General features: G+C 43.9%; 1 protein-coding gene across 1 annotated transcript in view; it reads right to left on the reverse strand.

Annotated features, from left to right (window-relative positions):
• The window catches only part of LOC138439222 (phosphatidylcholine translocator ABCB4-like), a 134,311-nt gene extending 124,503 nt beyond the window's left edge, over positions 1 to 9,808 (reverse strand). The window contains exon 1 of the mRNA XM_070292380.1: positions 9,230 to 9,808. The gene's annotated coding sequence lies outside the window, so the exon portion shown is untranslated. The remainder of the gene's footprint in view (positions 1 to 9,229) is intronic.
• Between the last annotated feature and the right edge of the window lie 5,786 nt (positions 9,809 to 15,594).

A 15,594-nucleotide genomic window follows, 5' to 3' on the forward strand; every position in this document is an offset into this window, starting at 1 on the left:
TGGAAATTTACAAGTTGATCCTAATATCTAGTTTGCAAAGCCCAAGAATAGACAAGACAGTCTTGAACACAAAGCTGGAGAACTTTTATTTCCAAACACCAAGACATACTATAAAGATATAGTTATTATGATATTAGCTCAAGAACAGATAGACTAATGGACCAGAAGAGGGAGTCCGGAAGCACACACACAACTGATGCCATCACCTTGTTGTTGTCCAGTCACTCAGTCACCTGACTTATGGTAAATGTGACACTTGAGTGTAGTGAGGAAAGCATGGTCTTTTTTAATAAATGGTACTAGGGAAGATCCCCTGGAGGAAGGCATGGGAAGCCACTCCAGTATTCTTGCCTGGAGAATCCCATGGACAGAGGGGCCTGAAGCGCTTCTGTCCACAGGGTAGCAAAGAGTTGGACACGACTGCAGCTATTTAGCACACGTCAAACTGATTTTCCTAAGGAAAATACTTAATTTTGACTCCTATACTTTACAGCATAAACAAAAAATAAAGTACAGGTGGATTCTTGATATAAATGTAAAAGACAAAACTAAATCCTTTAGAAGAAAACAGAATATTTTCATTGCTTGGAGTACTAGACCAATTTCTTAAGCAGGCCACAATAAGCACGAACCAAGAAGGAAATTTATGATGGACTACTACAATTATGAGTTTCTATTTATCACAACATAAAGAGAATGAAAAATCAAGCCACCACATGGGGAAAGATACTTACATCACATAGACCCAGCAAAGATCCACACAGAATGTACAAAGAATTACACAAACAAAACATCAGACATTGCAAATGATAAACCACTTGAACTGGCATGTCATAAAAGAGACTCTCCAGATGGCCAACAGACTTATGGAAAGGTGCTTAACTTCAACAGATCAGGGAAATACAAATTAGATAAATCGCCATGTGACACTCCATCAAACACACCAGAATCGCTAAAGTGAAGACAGAAAAATTTCAAGTGTTAGTGAGGATTAGAGACACTGGAATTTTCATACAGTTGACCCTTGAGCAACATGAGTTTGAACTGCATGAGTCCACTTAATGCAGGCTTTTTCACTGAATACAGTACTACATGGGCTTCCCTGGGGGCTCAGATGGTAAAGCGTCTGCCTCCAATGCAGGAGACCCGGGTTCAATCCCTGGGTTGGGAAGATCCCCTGGAGAAAGAAATGGCAACCCACTCCAGTATTCTTGTCTGGAAAATTCCATGGACAGAGGAGCCTGCTAGGCTACAGTCCATGGGGTCACAAAGAGTCGGACACGACTGAGAGACTTCACTTTTCACTTTCACAGTACTACACAGTCAGCAGTTGGTAGAATCTGAGAATGCAGAACTGCTGATACAGCCCACTGTGAAGTTACATGCAGATTTTAGGCCATGTTCAGAGTCAGCGCCCATAACTCTATTCCACTGTTCAAGAGTCAACTGTACACTGCTCACTACTACGCAGCCTGGTACAATGCCTTCGGAAAACTTGTATCCAGTGAAGCCAAACATCTACATAACATATCACCCAGGCTTGCCAGTTCAGTTCAGTCCATCCGCTCAGTCGTATCCGATCTTTGGGACCCAAGAACTGCAGCATGCCAGGCTTCCCTGTCCATCACCAACTTCCGGAGTCCACCCAAACCGATGTTCAGCGAATCGGTGATGCCATCCAACCATTTCATCTTCTGTCATCCCTTTCTCCTCCTGCCCTCAATCTTTCCCAGCATTAGGGTCTTTTCAAATGAGTCAGCTCTTTGCATGAGGTGGCCAAAGTATTGGAGTTTCAGCTTCAACATCAGTCCTTCCAACGAACACGCAGGACTGATCTCCTTTAGGATGAGCTGGTTGGATCTCCTTGCAGTCCAAGGGACTCTCAAGAGTCTTCTCCAACACCACAGTTCAAAAGCATCAATTCTTCAGCGCTCAGCTTCCTTTATAGTCCAACTCTCACATCCATACATGACCACTGGAAAAACCATACCTTTGACTAGACAGACCTTTATTGGCAAAGTAATATCTCTGCTTTTCAATTTGCTGTCTAGGTTGCACCTAACTTTCCTTCCAAGGAATAAGCGTCTTTTAATTTCATGGCTACAATCACCATCTGCAGTGATTTTTGGAGCCCCCCAAAATAAAATCAGCCACTGTTTCCCCATCTATTTGGCATGAGGTGATGGGACCGGATGACATGATACTAGTTTTCTGAATGTTGAGCTTTAAGCCAACTTTTTCACTTTCCTCTTACACTTTCATCAAGAGGCTTTTGAGTTCCTCTTCACTTTCTGCCATAAGGGTGGTGTTATCTGCATATCTGAGGTTATTGATATTTCTCCCAGCAATCTTGATTCCAACTTGTGTTTCTTCCAGCCCAGCGTTTCTCATGATGTACTCTGCATAGAAGTTAAATAAGCAGGGTGACAATATACAGCCTTGACCTACTCCTTTTCCTATTTGGAACCAGTCTGTTGTTCCATGTCCAGTTCTAACTGTTGCTTCCTGACCTGCATACAGGTTTCTCAAGAGGCAGGTCAGGTGGTCTGGTATTCCCATCTCTTGCAGAATCTTCCACAGTTTATCGTGATCCACATAGTCAAAGGCTTTGGCAGTCAATAAACCAGAAATAGATGTTTTTCTGGAATGCTCTTGCTTTTTCCATGATCCAGTGGATGTTGGCAATTTGATCTCTGGTTCCTCTGCCTTTTCTGAAACCAGCTTGAACATCAGGGAGTTCATGGTTCACGTATTGCTGAAGCCTGGCTTGGAGAATTTTGAGCATTACTTTACTAGCATGTGAGATGAGTGCAATTGTGCGGTAGTTTGAGCATTCTTTGGCATTGCCTTTCTTTGGGATTGGGATGAAAACTGACCTTTTCCAGTCCTGTGGCCACTGCTGAGTTTTCCACATTTGCTGGCATATTGAGTGTAGCACTTTCACAGCATCATCTTTCAGGATTTGAAATAGCTCAACTAGAATTCCATTACCTCCACTAGCTTTGTTCATAGTGAGGTTTGCTAAGGCCCACTTGACTTTGCATTCCAGGATGTCTGGCTCTAGGTGAGTGATCACACCATCGTGATTATCTGGGTCATGAAGATCTTTTTTGTACAGTTCTTCTGTGTATTCTTGCCACTTCTTCTTAAAATCTTCTGCTTCTGTTTGGTCCATAGCATTTTTGTCCTTTATCCAGCCCATCTTTGCATGGAATGTTCCCTTGGTATCTCTAATTTTCTTGAAGAGATTTCTAGTCTTTCCCATTCTGTTGTTTTCCTCTATTTCTTTGCATTCATGGCTGAGGAAGGCTTTCTTATCTCCTCTTGCTATTCTTTCGAACTCTGCAATCAGATGCTTATATCTTTCCTTTTCTCCTTTGCTTTTCGCTTCTCTTCTTTCACAGCTATTTGTAAGGCCTCCCCAGACAGCCATTTTGCTTTTTTGCATTTCTTTTCCATGGGGATGGTCTTGATCCCTGTCTCCTGTACAATGTCACTAACTTCCATCCATAGTTCATCAGGCACTCTGTGTATCAGATCTAGTCCCTTAAATCTATTTCTCACTTCCACTGTATAGTCATAATGGATTTGATTTAGGTCATACCTTAATGGTCTAGTGATTTTCTCCACTTTCTTCAATTTCAGTCTGAATCTGGCAATAAGGAGTTTATGATCCGAGTCACAGTCAGTTCCTGTTCTTGTTTTTGCTGACTGTATAGAGCTTCTCCATCTTTGGCTGCAAAGAATATAATCAATCTGATTTTGGTGTTGACCATCTGGTGATGTCTATGTGTAGAGTCTTATCCTGTTGTTGGAAGAAGGTGTTTGCTATGACCAGTGCATTATCTTGGCAAAACTCTATTAGCCTTTGCCCTGCTTCATTCTGTATTCCAAGGCCAAATTTGCCAGTTACTCCAGGTGTTTCTTGACTTCCTACTTTTGCATTACAGTCCCCTATAATGAAAAGGACATCTTTTTTGGGTGTTAGTTCTAGAAGGTCTTGTAGGTCTTCACAGAACTGTTCAACTTCAGCTTCTTCAGCATTACTGGTCGGGGCATAGACTTGGATTATCGTGATAATGAATGATTTGCCTTGGAGATGAACAGAGATCATTCTGTCGTTTTTGAGATTGCATCCAAGTACTACATTTTGGACTATTTTGTTGACCATGATGGCTACTCCATTTCTTCTAAGGGATTCCTGCCTAGAGTAGTAGATATAATGGTCATCTGAGTTAAATTCACGCATTCCAGTCCATCTTAGTTCACTGATTCCTGGAATGTTGCCACGCTCGTAGGTCCATATATTCACCAAAAGACATATTCAATTAGTAATAGTCAACGAGTGAAAACAATGCAAGTGTCCTATTTAGGCAGAATGGGTAAACTGTGGTATATTCACATCACAGATGGGATTTGTTGAGTTTTGCCTCATTGTGAATTTGAAATGAATGGAATAATATGTACCTTTTTTCTACTTATTTTGCTCAGCGTTATGTTTGTGAGATTCATCCTTTTTTGTTGCACATAGCTGTAATTTAATGTTCAATGCTGTACCAAATTCAAAAAGAGGCAAAACTAATGGCGCTGAAAGCTAGGAGTATGTGGTAACTGGAAGAAGGGAAGGAAGAGATTTCTGGGGCTTTGGGTAGTGTTCTCTTTTGTTAGTAATATTGGATTCCCAGGACTCAATTATCTTCAGACTGGAAGTTGGCACCTTTTGTCACCTTCACCTTTTTGCTAACCTCCCTCCAACCTGTTCTCTGTATTCGTGGGTATGGTTTCTTTAGGATTCCACATATAAGTGGGATCACATAGTACTTGTCTTTCCCTGACTTACTTCACTTAGGATAATGCCCCCAAGGTCTATCCATGTTGTGGCAAATGGCAGGATTCCCCCTTTTTTATGGCTGGATAATTTTCAATTGTGCAGGCACATCACATTTTCTTTATGCATTCACCATCTGGTGGGCACTTAGGCTCTTTCCATGTCTTGCCTATTCCAAGCAATGCTGCGATCAGCATGCAAGTGCAGGTGCCTTTCTGAAACAATGATCTTGTCTCCTTTGGGTAATGCGCTTTTTTCTTGAACTGGATAGAAAGCTCTGTTCTCTTTGCAAAAAAATCATTGTACACCTATGCTGTGTGTACTTTTCTATAAGCATATGATAAATCAATAAAAATCTACATTTAAAAAATGGAAGCAAAGTGTAGCTAGAAACAAGGCTAAATATATCACTATGGTGTTCTCTATATGTTTCAGAGGTTGGCCACAGATTTAACACTGCTGCTGCTGCTGCTGCTAAGTCACTTCAGTTGTGTCTAACTTTGTGCAACCCCATAGACAGCAGCCCACCAGGCTCCTCTGTCCCTGGGATTCCCCAGACAAGAATACTGGAGTGGGCTGCCATTTCCTTCTTCAATGCATGCTGCTGCTGCTAAGTCACTTCAGTCTTGTCTGACTCTGTGCAACCCTATGAACAGCAGCCCTCGAGGCTCCTCTGTCCACAGGAGTCTCCAAGCAAGAATACTGGAGTGGGCTGCCATTTCCTTCTCCCAATTTAACACTAAGATTTCTAATAGCTGTATGAGAAAAAAAGAAGTTGCCAGCTACACATTCATTTGTGCCCAGTAGATATAAGTAGATCAATTGCCTAAAGATACAACTCTTGGCGCGCGCGCACACACACACACACACACAAGACATATTTCTCATAGAAATCTTCACAAAAAGACGACATTTTTTTGACATAATAAACAATGTTCTTGACAACAATTTCAAGAAGATCTTCCAAGGCTTCCTCTGCTGACACTCGATGTGAAGTGAAGTGAAGTCGCTCAGTCGTGTCCGACACTTTGCGACCCCATGGACAGTAGCCTGGTAGTCTGCTGGAATCTTACCAAAGCAAGATGGGGCAAAAGCAACTGGAGACAGGACAGGGCAAAGCGATGCAACCTACACACTCAGCTGCTCTCTGGGTGGACCCAGGGATATAGTTTATAAACCTGTAAGACTAATACAATAGTGGATAAGCTCCACATATTTCCCCCTGAATATCGCATCTCTCAACCAAGTTCTGCCATTTATCAATCAGCAGTGAGATTAACACAATACCCTCTAATAAATGTGTAGTGGACAGCTATTCTCCATTATCAGTTGAATATGAAGCCAGTTAAGCTAGGGGAAGGGATAAGGATCTTCTGTGAATGCTGAGAAGCTGACCTCTGACCATTAAGACGATCATCCTGTCTCACTGGGATCACTTATGATTAAGGCTCTAAGACTCTTTAGAAATGATACTGAATCTTCTCCAAAGCCATACAGTAACAAGTAAAGTCCCAACCGGAAGTTCTACTATGTATAGCATTGATTAAAAGAGCTTTAGCCAAAAATATAATCACGATAGGCAAGGTATGAACAACCTGCTAAAGCATTCTCAAGCAAATAGTAACAAGGAAAGTAAGTCACTGCACTTAAAGTTATTTAGACGATTATATCACCAATGATATTCAGTAACATTTCACATATCTGCATTTTAACTACCTTGTTCAAGTACAGGAATATATCTTTTTTTTCCCCTGATTATTCAGCACCAGACATTAACAGGTTCAGAGTGCTAAAGCTCACTCACTGAACTTAAGTGTTTCAGTGCTTTTTTTTAAACACTGGATAAATTTACTTATCTGCTTTCCTAGTTCACAACCAACTATAATGAGCATGTCAGGATGGGAAGCACAGAGGATAATTGATATGCACTAACCATTTGAACATGAAGAACAGTGTTAGTAACATTATCCACATAAATAAATACACAAGTTGAAATCTAAGCCAGAAACTGAAAAGTGAAAGAGGAGAGTGAAAAAGTTGGGTTAAAGCTCAACATTCAGAAAACTAAGATCATGGTATCTGGCCCCATCACTTCATGAAAAATAGATGGGGAAACAGTGGAAACAGTGTCAGACTTTATTTTGGGGGGCTCCAAAATCACTGCAGATGGGGACTGCAGCTATGAAATTAAAAGACACTTACTCCTTGGAAGAAAAGTTATGACCAACATAGATAGCATATTGAAAAGCAAGGTCCGTCTAGTCAAGGCTATAGTTTTTCCAGTAGTCATGTATGGATGTGAGAGGTGGACTGTGAAGAAAGCTGAGTGCCAAAGAACTGATGCTTTTGAAGTGTGATGTTGGAGAAGACTCTTGAGAGTCCCTTGGACTGCAAGGAGATCCAACCAGTCCATTCTGAAGGAGATCAGTCCTGCGTGTTCTTTGGAAGGACTGATGTTGAAGCTGAAACTCCAGTACTTTGGCCACCTCATGCGAAGAGTTGACTCATTGGAAAAGACTGATGCTGGGAGGGATTGGGGGCAGGAGGAGAAGGGGACGACAGAGGATGAGATGGCTGGATGGCATCACTGACTCAATGGACGTGAGTCTTAGTGAACTCCAGGGGTTGGTGATGGACAGGGAGGCCTGGCGTGCTGCGATTCATGGGGTTGCAAAGAGTTGGGACTGAGCGGCTGATCTGAACTGAATGAAATTTCTTTTAGCTACAATGCTAAATTTATCGTAAACTGCAACTAAAGTCAGCATGTATGCTCATTCCAGGGTAGAAAAGAATAATTAGACAAACACAACAAAATTCTGCTAACCTAGACAGCTGTCCACATAAATCAGTGACTGAAATTTCTTAAACATGTAACTTATATAAGGTTTAGATATGTCCTTTTCTTTTCCTGAACTGCCTCTGCTGCCATGACAAAAATGGAGACGCAAAACAGTATCCTCCACTGAATTTTTTATTCATCGGTTTTTATTGTCTTTAAAAATTAGTAGAGTATAAAACCTCTCACAGTGTTTTACTCCGAATCTTCAACACCCGCCCCTTCTGAAGACTGCCACAGTGATTGAGAGCAGTTTATGTCAGCCCAGGTGTTTAAAGTCCCAGGCTGAAATATTTGGGTAATTAACATCATCCTACAAACACTCAAAATCATTTCAGCTGCCACCAGTAGTTAACAAAACTCTCCCCAAAACTGTAAGAAACTTAGCCTTGATTACTGTTCTATTTATCTAACTTAAAAACATTGCCTAGATGTAAAAAAAATTTCATACAACCTATCTTCCTCAAAAGGTTCCATCCTAAACAGCACAAATGTCAATTCAAAAGATTCCATATTAATATTTTACTGTTTATAACTCCAAGTGCCATAAAAAAGTCAGTGAAGCAGGTCTTCCTCCCAGAGGGGTGAACAGCTCTTAAGTCCAATGCAATTGAAAAAAAAAAAAACTGCTCAAAGTTACTGAATATAAGTCCAAGTATAAATATCTATATTCTGCATAACACACTAGACACATCTTTACATAAGGAAAAGAAAAAAAGACATGTAAAGGAGGGAAAGGTCTCCTCATTCTCTTATTCTTACAGGATTTTTGATGGCTGAGGAAGAGTTTCATGCAACAAAGTACTTTTACAACTTGATGGCTCAATGACGTTCCTAGACTTAAACAAAATGTGAGCATGTGAAAAGTCAGTTATTTCTGCAAACTAGGCTGGTTGAAAGTAATTTCTCTTATATTTTTTAAAGTAAGGGAATACTACGATTATAGTTACAAAACAAAGAAAGGCAAAACTTGAAATAAATCACCGACTAGGTATCCTCCACAGTCCCACTCTTGGTATCAACTGCAGAAATACCAGTAACACTGCAATTTCGAGTGCAGAGGACAAGGAATCACACACACGCGGCCAGCATGTAGCAGGCACTCACCATCTGTGGCACGAAACGACGATATATGTGCAAACAATCAAAAACAGAAAACAAAACGCACTCCGATTTTGAGGCAACATAGTCAACAATTAGAGCACAATTACTTGACGAAAAGCTGCCGGACGGCTTAACGCGCACTAAAAGGAAGGAGCTCTTCCTCCCTGCCCTCCTCTTACACTCAGACGCTAGACTGTACATTGAAAACAAATCCTCCCCCAGCCCCGCCCCAAGCCCTACCCTCAGCGGCTCCCAGCACTGAAACTGACGGAAAGTCCGGGGCCTTGGCGGCGCCCAGACCGGCCCCACTCAGGATGCTCTGGCCGCGGACACGCCCGGCGCGGCGGCGGCGGCCCGGGCTCCAGCTGGCTGTCTCCGGGACCCCCAGCGGCTAGCGCTCTCCCCAGCCCGCGGCGCCGGCGGCCCCCTCCTCTGTCCCCGAGCGGCGGGCCGCGCCGTACCTGCACACCGTGATCAGGTTCCTCCTCTCCACGGCGGCGTTGCGGGCGCTCAGGCTCTTCTTGATGCCGCAGCCCCCGCCGCGGCTCCCTCCGAGGCCCCCCAGGCTCCGGGAGGCCATGGCGGGCTGACCCCCGGGCCCCTTTGTCTCGCGCGACACCGCCCGCCCCGCACCCCCCTCCCACTTGCTTCCCTGGGCTTTGCTCGGCTTGCGGCCGTGGAGACGCGGGAGGGTGGCAGGGAAGGAACAGGGACGGAGGGAGGGTGTGGCAAACGATGGACTCGCACCCGGGCACTGGAAGCTGGCGCACCGCACCAGAGCGCTACACACATACACACACTCACGCGCACACACGAACGCACCATCCCCGCTCTCGAGCGCACCGCCAGGAGCCGGACTGCGCGTGCGCTTCGGTATCAGCCTCTCCCCTAGTTCCCCATGGATCTCCGCGCCGCGCACGCTCAACCACCCGCACTCAGCCGCCACCCGCGCCCCAGCAGCGGAGCCACGGGGAGCCACGGGGAGCCACGGGGAGCCACGGGGAGCCACGGGGAGCCACGGGCCTCGCGCGCGCAGCCCCGTCCTCTCTGCGCCAATCCAGGCAATGCCTCCCCAGCTGGAGCCAATCGCCGCGGGCGAGGGGCGGGGCTGCCCCGCGGACCTTTAAAGCTACCTGCTAGAGCCCGTCCCGGCGCGTGGGCAGCTGTCAAGAGGCCGGGCTCCGGCTCGCCACCCTGGTGCTGCAGACAGTCTGCCCACTGGGGAGCAGCGCCGCAGCTGGCCTGGGGTTTTTGGGGTGCGGTGCTCACGAGTGCCCCGGGAACATTGCCGACCCTTTCCCGGAGCCCAGCTAATGGCTGGGATCGCTAGCTCTAACGGCTGACCCTATTGCCGGAATCCGACGCCCTAGCCTAGTGGCATCCGTAGCTACAACGCCGAGCCTGCACTAGCTCCCTCTCCCTCACCTGACCCAGGGCCTGACTTCCAGAAAGGGAGCGGATTTTGGTGGTAGTGGTGTGCGCGTGTGCGCGCGGGGGTTTTAGTGGTGGTGGTGGGGTGTGGGTGGATGTTTGTTTGTGTCTGTGTGCGTGTGCGTGTGCGTGTGTGTGTGTGTGTGTGTGTGTGTGTATGCGCGCGCTAACGCCCTCCCCTGGCCTGATAGACAACTACAAATAGCCCAAGGAGCGAAATTGCCCGCAGAACATCCCTCCTGTTGCGTCTGCTCTTGAGATTTTGTCGCCACTTTGCTCCTGTCTTAGACCCCAGCATGGCCTGCAGCCCGGAGTGACCGCCCACAGAAGAAGTGTGCCGTAAGTGGACACTGCACGTTTCGCCCTTCTCCAGTCCTGGGCAGTGACCCCGGAATTACGAGCTTGGGGGCGGCGAGCCTCCATGCAATTCGGCCTTGGCTCGGCTGGGCTGCTCCCAGAGATGAGAAAAGGAGTGCTATCCACACACAGCGCGACAGCTGGGAACCTAGCGCCCACTTTCCAGAGGTTCTCCACCCCTGACGTTACCAACAGGGAGGTTCTGGCTTTGACCCCGAGTTCTCTGTCGCTCATCTAGGTTGGCCATTCATCTCTCTTTGCATCAGTATGCCCAGATTTTAGAGTGAAGTCCTTACTCACAGTGTCCCTATGATACCTAGCTCACTGCTGTGCAGACAACTGGTTTTCAATAAATGTTCGTTAAATGTAACTTGAAGTCACATTTGACACTCAGTTCAGTTCAGTTCAATTCAGTCTCTCAGTCGTGGCCAACTCTTTGCAACCCATGAATCGCAGCACGCCAGGCCTCCCTGTCCATCACCAACTCCCGGAGTTCACGAAGACTCATGTCCATTGAGTCGGTGATGCCATCCAGCCATCTCATCCTCTGTCGTCCCCTTCTCCTCCTGCCCCCAATCCCTCCCAGCATCAGAGTCTTTTCCAATGAGTCAACTCTTCGCATGAGGTGGCCAAAGTACTGGAGTTTCCGCTTTAGCATCATTCCTACCAAAGAAATCCCAGGGCTGATCTCCTTCAGAATGGACTGGTTGGATCTCCTTGCAGTCCAAGGGACTCTCAAGAGTCTTCTCCAACACCCCACTTCAAAAGCATCAATACTTCAGTGCTCAGCTTTCTTCACAGCCCACCTCTCACATCCATACATGACTACTGGAAAAACCATAGCCTTGACTAGACGGACCTTAGTTGGCAAAGTAATGTCTCTGCTTTTTAATATGCTATCTGGGTTAGTCATAACTTTTCTTCCAAGGAGTAAGCGTCTTCTAATTTCATGGCTGCTGTCACCATCTGCAGTGATTTGGGAGCCCAAAAAAATACAGTCTGACACTGTTTCCCCATCTATATCCCATGAAGTGATGGGACCAGATGCTGTGATCCTAGTTACCTGAATGTTGAGCTTTAAGCCAACTTTTTCACTCTCCTCTTTCACTTTCATCAAGAGGCTTTTGAGTTCCTCTTCACTTTCTGCCGTAAGGGTGGTGTCATATGTATATCTGAGGTTATTGTTATTTCTCCCGGCAAGCTTGACTCTAGCTTGTGCTTCTTCCAGGCCAGCATTTCTTATGATGTACTCTGCATATAAGGTAAATAAGCAGGGTGACAATATACAGCCTTGACATATTCCTTTTCCTATTTGGAACCAGTCTGTTGTTCCATGTCCAGTTCTAACTGTTGCTTCCTGACCTGCATACAGATTTCTCAAGAGGCAGGTCAGCTGGTCTGGTATTCCCATCTCTCTCAGAATTTTCCACAGTTTATTGTGATCCACACAGTCAAAGGCTTTGGCATAGTCAATAAAACAGAAATAGATATTTTTCTGGAACTCTCTTTCTTTTTCCATGATCTAGTGGATGTTGGCAATTTGATCTCTGATTCCTATGCCTTTTCTAAAACCAGCTTGAACATCAGGAAGTTCACGGTTCATGTATTGCTGATGCCTCGCTCGGAGAATTTTGAACATTACTTTACTAGCATGTGAGATGACTGCAACTGTGTGGTAGTTTGAGCATTCTTTGGCATTCCTTTCTTTGGGATTGGAATGAAAACTGGCCTTTTCCAGTCCTGTGGCCACTGCTGAGTTTTCCACATTTGCTGTCATATTGAGTGCAGCACTTTCACAGCATCATCTTTCAGGATTTGAAATAGCTCCACTGGAATTCCATCACCTCCAATAGCTTTGTTTATAGTGATGCTTTCTAAGGCCCACTTGACTTCACATTCCAGGATGTCTGGCTCTAGATGAGTGATCACACCATCGTGATTATCTGGGTCGTGAAGATGTATTTTGTACAGTTCTTCTGTGTATTCTTACCACCTCTTCTTAATATCTTCTGCTTCTGTTAGGTCCATCCCATTTCTGTCCTTTATCGAGCCCATCTTTGCATGAAATATTCCCTTGGTGTCTCTAATTTTCTTGAAGAGATCTCTAGTCTTTCCCATTCTGTTCTTTTTCTCTATTTCTTTGCCTTGATCGCTGAGGAAGGCTTTCTTATCTCTTCTTGCTATTCTTTGGGACTCTGCATTCAGATGCTTATATCTTTCCTTTTCTCCTTTGCTTTTCACCTCTCTTCTTTTCACAGCTATTTGTAAGGCCTCCCCAGACAGCCATTTTGCTTTTTTGCATTTCTTTTCCATGGGGATGGTCTTGATCCCTGTCTCCTGTACAGTGTCATGCACCTCGTTCTATAGTTCATCAGGCACTCTGTCTATCAGATCTAGGCCCTTGGATCTATTTCTCACTTCCACTGTATAATCATAAGGGATTTGATTTAGGTTATACCTAAATGGTCTAGCGATTTTCCCTACTTTCTTCAATTTGAGTCTGAATTTGATAATAAGGAGTTCATGATCTGAGCCACAGTCAGCTACTGGTCTTCTTTTTGCTGACTGTATAGAGCTTCTCCATCTTTGGCTGCAAAGAATATAATCAATCTGATTTTGGTGTTGACCATCTGGTGATGTCCATGTGTTGAGTCTTCTCTTGTGTTGTTGGAAGAGGGTGTTTGCTATGACCAGTGCATTTTCTTGGCAAAACTCTATTAGTCTTTGCCCTGCTTCATTCTGCATCCCAAGGCCAAATTTGCCAGTGACTCCAGGTATTTCTTGACTTCCTACTTCTGCATTCCAGTCCCCTATGATGAAAAGCACATCTCTGTTGGGTGTTAGTTCTAGAAGGTCTTGTAGGTCTTCACAGAACTGTTCAACTTCAGCTTCTTAAGCATTGCTAGTTGGGGCATAGACTTGGATTACTGTGATATTGAATGGTTTGCCTTGGAAACAAACAGAGATCATTCTGTCATTTTTGAGATTGCATCCAAGTACTGCATTTCAGACTCTTTTGTTGACCATGATGGCTACTCCATTTCTTCTGAGGGATTCCTGCCCGCAGTAGTAGATATAATGGTCATCTGAGTGAAATTCACCCATTCCAGTCCATTTTAGTTCGCTGATTCCTAGAATGTCAACGTTCACTCTTGCCATCCCTGGTTTGACCACTTCCAATTTGCCTTGATTCATGGACCTGACATTCCAGGTTCCTATGCAATATTGCTCTTTACAGCATTGGACCTTGCTTCTATCACCAGTCACATCCACAACTGGGTATTCTTTTTGCTTTGGCTCCACCCCTTCATTCTTTCTGGAGTTATTTCTCCACTGATCTCCAGTAGCATATTGGGCACCTACTGACCTGGGGAGTTCCTCTTTCAGTATCCTATCATTTTGCCTTTTCATACTGTTCATGGGGTTCTCAAGGCAAGAATACTGAAGTGGTTTGCCATGCCATTCCCCTCTCCAGTGGACCATTCTGTCAGACCTCTCCACCATGACCCACCCATCTTGGGTTGCCCCATGGGCATGGCTTAGTTTCATTGAGTTAGACAAGGCTGTGGCCCTAGTGTGATTAGATGACTAGTTTTCTATGAGTATGGATTCAGTGTGTCTGCCCTCTGATGCCCTCTTGCAACACCTACCATCTTACTTGGGTTTCTCTTACCTTGGGCATGGAGTATCTCTTCACATTTGACATTATTTGACTCTAATTTTACAGTTTTGGTGGCTACAAAAACGATTAAACTTTCAGCTCTGGTGTTGACATTTCTGTCAAAGAATATTATAGAATAGATACATAGATATAGTGTAAGTATCTCTGTACTTCTTGTATATTATGCAAAGTACTACAGGAGGTTCTGTTACTGTATGTTGAATGCTTTTAAAACAGAGCTTTGTATATTAAAGCTGTCAATGACTAATTTCCAAGATTGTAAAAAGTTTGAAATCTCTATTTTTAATCATCAGGGCCAAGACTGAGCCCTTTCATCCACTCAGCCAAATCAGAATATTAATATAATGAAAATACCCTGTAGAAAAAGACTGTCACAACTAATTTATTACAATAAATATTCAGACATTAAAATTATAGTAAACAATGTAGACTTTAATCATGATCTTTCACATAAAAGTAGGAGGTTTTTCCAGGGCAGTGCACTGGTTGCCGAACATTTCTTGTCTGCTCTGTGATGAATGACATAGAGGCTTGTAAGGAAACTTATCCTACTCAAATCGAAATTGTTATTTAACTACAAATGAAAACTGCATAGAGAAAAGAATGGGAAGTTATCAGTTATCAAGAAAATTTCATACTGGTTTGTCCTGCAGGAGGGAGAGAACACACATGTCTGAAACCCTTATCAGGAAGACAAAACTGAGTGGTTATGTCCAATAGAGAAAAGTGAGATGTCATTATTCTTAAAATTGACTTCCTAGCCTTTCAAGTAGATTTTCATGTTACTTGTACTATGAATTTACAGTTATGACTGAAGACTTAGTAAAACTCCATCTTACATGATTAGGTAATAATATTATTTTTCAAAAGCTACATTTACTGGGATTCAGTTGACGGCACTTGCTACACAATATTTCGTTTAAACCTTTTTTATGCACAGCGTGTCATTAAACTGCCACATGCTGGCCTTATTTGATAAAGCTTTTTTCTTAATTACCTTGAACTATATGTTGTGGGTCTCATTCTTTCTTCAGATCACTAATCTGGGAGATAATGAATCATTATATTCCAGTGCAAAGTACAATACTACTATAGAAGCACATGAGTTTTCATGTTATGTTTTGAACTATTTTGGCACCTATTGCAATTCTTTATTAATCCAAGAATTGGCAGAAAGGTTATTCAGAGATGTAAAAAGACACAGTAAAAATAATGAGAACAGTAAATGCTGAATTTAACCTACAAGGACGCCATAGAACTCAATCAGTAGATTATACTCATTCATCGTTTCCCCAATCTCCTTGTTTTCCCCACCAAAAAAAGACAAAGAAAAAATTTAGAAAGACAAAATTCCAA

The sequence above is a fragment of the Ovis canadensis genome, chromosome 4, assembly GCF_042477335.2.
Source record: "Ovis canadensis isolate MfBH-ARS-UI-01 breed Bighorn chromosome 4, ARS-UI_OviCan_v2, whole genome shotgun sequence".
Taxonomy (NCBI): domain Eukaryota; kingdom Metazoa; phylum Chordata; class Mammalia; order Artiodactyla; family Bovidae; genus Ovis; species Ovis canadensis.